Genomic DNA, 4,127 nt, shown 5'->3' with positions numbered 1-4,127 from the left:
GGCTTCAGGAGCCCTGAGATGAGGGGCCTGGGTGTGAGGCACAGGTCCTCAGGTCAGCAGAGCAGAGGAAGCCCAGACAGTACTGGGAGACAAGGTAAGGTGTGCACCCTGAATGTCTGCCAAGGACCCCACAGTGCCTGACCCACCTGCCCACAGTCAGCCCTGGAAGCCTCAGGTTGTACTGGTTGGCTGCACCCTGAGGAGCTTTCTCGCATCTTCCTACAGGTTCCTAGGGGACAAACTGTCCAGGGAGACAGGAGCCCTGTGAGGCCCTAGAGCACCCCCTAAAGAGGGGATCTGATCTGTAAGCCAGCCTTTGTCAGAGCTGCCAAGGGTGCATTTCTCTGCTGAGGCTGCTGACCTGCTCTCTCTCTCCCCCAGGCCCTTGGGATCCCATCTCCCAACCTCCTGCTTGCACTTCTACCTGCTGCCTCCAACAAGAGTCATCATGCTTCACTCTCCAAAGCATCTGCGCCTCACATTTGATCCAGGCTTTCAGACCCTAAGTGACATACAAGACCTGCTGATAGTGCAGGTTCCCACAGCTGAGGAGGAGGAGGAGGAGGAGACTGCCTCTGTTTCCTCTTGCTCTTTCACCTTCTCCTACCCCTCAACTTCCCCCCCTTCCTCTCCTCTGCTACTGGGCACCCCAGAGGAGCAGGAGGAGCAGGAGATGGAGGAGGAGGAGCAGGAGGAGCAGGAGCAGCCTGCCGCTGTGCCATTGGGTCATCCCCAGAGTCCTCAGAGCCCCTTCTCCGCCATGCCATGGAGCACATCAGATGGAAGCTCCAGCATCCAAGGAGAAGAGGGCACACGCTCTCTCCAGGCCTCAGCACACACCAAATCCTTGTTCAGAGACCTGCTGGATGAAAAGGTGGCTGATTTGTTGCATTTCATGGTCCTCAAATATCGACTGAAGGAGCCCTTCACAAAGGCAGAAATGCTGAAGGTTGTCATCAAAAAGGACAAAAACCAATTCCCTGTGATCTTCAAGAAAGCTTCTAAGTGCCTAGAGGTGATCTCTGGCATTGATGTGAAGGAAGTGAACCCCCAAATCCACTCCTATGTCCTTGTCAATTCATTAGACCTCACCCATGATGAGATGCATAGTGATGACCAGAGCATGCCTAAAAATGGCCTCCTGGTAATCATCCTGGGTGTGATTTTCATAGAGGGCAACTGCGCCCCTGAGGAAAACATCTGGGATTTCTTGAATATGATAAACGTGTATGCTGGGAGGGAGCACTTCGTTTATGGGGAGCCCAGGAAGCTCATCACCAGAGACTGGGTGCAGGAGAATTATCTGGAGTACCGGAAGGTGCCTAATAGTGATCCTCCACGGTACGAATTCCTGTGGGGTCCAAGGGCCTATGCTGAAACCAGCAAGCTGAAAGTTCTGGAATTTTTGGCCAAGGTCAAAGGAACTGACCCCATTTCCTTCTCACACTGGTATGAGGAGGCTTTAAGAGATGACGAAGAGAGTCGGGGCCACAGTTGGCCCCTTGGATAGTACTATTGCCATGTTCATTGTGCAGCCTTCCTCAGCAGTTTCTGACCCAACTGAAGAATGAGTGCAAATCTTCACTCCGTGCTTGGAGAGGGCAGGCAGGGTTCTATGTAGAGGAGGGTCGGGGTCAGGCTGGGGAGAACACACTGTGCAACAACTTTGTGTTCCTGTTCTGTGTGGGTGACTTGAAAGTTTATCTTTTTTTTTCCTTTTGGTATTTTTTTCAAATGCTTTTCCTTTAACAGGTTCATTAGCCTTAGAATGTTTAAAAATGATATTGGTCACATTTATTGCTAAACATCAGATTTAAGAATAAGAGTTTTGGGGCTTCCTTGGTGGCGCAGTGGTTGAGAGTCCGCCTGCCGATGCAGGGGACACGGGTTCGTGCTCCGGTCTGGGAAGATCCCACATGCCGCGGAGCGGCTGGGCCCGTGAGCCATGGCCGCTGAGCCTGCACGTCCGGAGCCTGTTGCTCCGCAATGGGAGAGGCCACAACAGTGAGAGGCCTGCGTACCGCAAAAAAAAAAAAAAAAAAAAAATCAAAACTCTTATGATCTTAATCTTAATAAATAAAAAAATCTTCTCACTGATTTATTCATCAAATATTAACTGGGTATTTTCTCTTTGAAAAGCACTGTGTTAATAATGGAAATTCTAGGGTAAGCAAGACACACCCCTACTCATAGAAGGGTAGAGGTTAGGAGCAGCAATCATATCAGGAACATGGTGAGATGTCCTCCATTACCTAAAGAACAAGTAAAAGAAGAGTGAGGAGGTGGGACTCCAGATGTGAGCAGTGCAGTGGAAATGCCCTGAGCTAAGGCAGTCTGGGGCTTTGGGAAATGGCAATTCCTTCTATAGGAGTTCATTTTAAATTAAGCTGTGGGTGGTGGCAGGGGCCAGACTCTCAGACTGTGTGTTTTAGAGGTGAGAGAAGAGCCTGGAATGGAAAATTGCTTAGTAGTTATTTTTGGATCAGGGATAAACCAGAGGGAAATCCCTACCTGGGGCAGGTATGAGAGGTACCCTGAACTCTTGTCCCAGTGCAGTTAATACAGTGCATGAAGGTGCTCTATACATATCATCTGCAGTGATTTCTTGAGAATAGGGTGATACTCTCTTGAGTTGGTACCCAGAAGCCATTAGGCTGGCACTCCTTTCCCTGGCCTAAGAGAGCCAGAGCCAACTCTGTTAAAATCACATTAAAGGTAGGTTATCTTGAGTGTAATTAGGCCAAATCTAAGCAGGGTCTAGGCTTTGGTGGCAGTGAAATGAATGAAAGCAGTATTTAGATGGATGAATACCTGGGAGAGAAGGAAGGAGTTAGTCTTTCACTTAAATTCTAAGAGCTTTGAGTTATATCAGCTGTGGAAGACTAACCCATACCCCAAATTAATTTATCCTCTAAGAGGAAAAATTTAATGAGTTTTGTGAAGCTGCATTTTTGCCTGATTTGATTGAACTGTGTATTATTTGAGACATCCTGGATAAAAAAATCCCAGAGGAGAGGGCAGTAAGGTCTGGGGACAAAAAAAATACTAGAAATAATTGCCATTCATTAAAGATCTAATAAATGCCAAGCACTGTGCTAGATGCTTTTCTTACTTTGCATACGTTCCAGCAGTCCTACAAGACAGGGCTTATCAAACCCGTTTTACAGAGGATGCATCCAAGGCTCATAGTGTTAGTAATTTCCCCAAGATTATACTGCTAGTAAGTGACAGGGCTGGGACTAGACCATGGTCTGAATTCATCTAGGGCCCACGTTGTTCCCACTCCTCCTAGCCCAAGGCAGGTCTGTCTTCTATTTCTCTTCTCAGTACTGTATATCTCTCAGGTGACAAAAAGAAGGACCATGTGATGGTACTAAAAGCAGGCATAGAGACGGAAGGGGAAATGAGAATAAAACGTAATTTGGGGATTGTCTGAGCTTTATTTACCTAGGGTCCTCCTGCTTAGAGACCTAGGATACCCCAATAGCTAACTCTGCTCAGGTGCTGCATTTGTGTCCAGTCCTAGCAATATCCTGACTTACAGCATGCTTCTCCTGATCTTCCCCAGTGTGCCCTCCTGTCCAACTCTGGAACCTGGCCTGCTGGCCAGCTGCTCACTGTCTCCTCATCTGAAAGCTGTGCCCTGCTCCCCGTGGACAACCCAGAAACGCCTACCTTCCCCCTAACATAGAATATTCCTACTCCCTGCAGAAGTCCCCTGCTGTTCCATCTGTTACTCTGGAGCCCTAATAGCAACAGCCCCTTCAACTTAAAAGTTCAAATTGGAAAGCTCAGATAGATAGTGTTGTTTATACTGATCTGTAGTGAGTTGAATCCCCCACCCCAAGATATATATATATATATATATATATATATATATATATATAATATATATATCCAGGTAGATATATCCAAGTCCTAATTTCCAGTATCTCTGTATGTGACCTTATTTGGAAATAGTCTTTGCAGACGTAATTATGTTAGGAATCTTGAGATTATCTTGGATTTAGGGTAGGCCATAAATACAGTGAACGGTGTACATATAAGAAAAAAGGGAGATTTGATACACACAAGGGGATATGAAGAATGGAGGCAGAGATTGGAGTGATGCATTTATAAGGCAAGGA

At 47.0% G+C, this 4,127-nt stretch overlaps 1 pseudogene; it reads left to right on the top strand.

The window, feature by feature from the left end:
- The first annotated feature begins 448 nt into the window (after positions 1-448).
- On the top strand, positions 449-1,510 carry LOC103070616 (melanoma-associated antigen 10 pseudogene; annotated as a pseudogene).
- The last annotated feature ends 2,617 nt before the right edge of the window (positions 1,511-4,127 follow it).

Source organism: Lipotes vexillifer, unplaced genomic scaffold (assembly GCF_000442215.2).
Source record: "Lipotes vexillifer unplaced genomic scaffold, Lipotes_vexillifer_v1.1 scaffold1114, whole genome shotgun sequence".
NCBI classification, from domain to species: Eukaryota; Metazoa; Chordata; class Mammalia; order Artiodactyla; family Lipotidae; genus Lipotes; species Lipotes vexillifer.
Note: the sequence above shows the minus strand (reverse complement) of the source record. Positions and strands in the feature narration are given on the sequence as shown.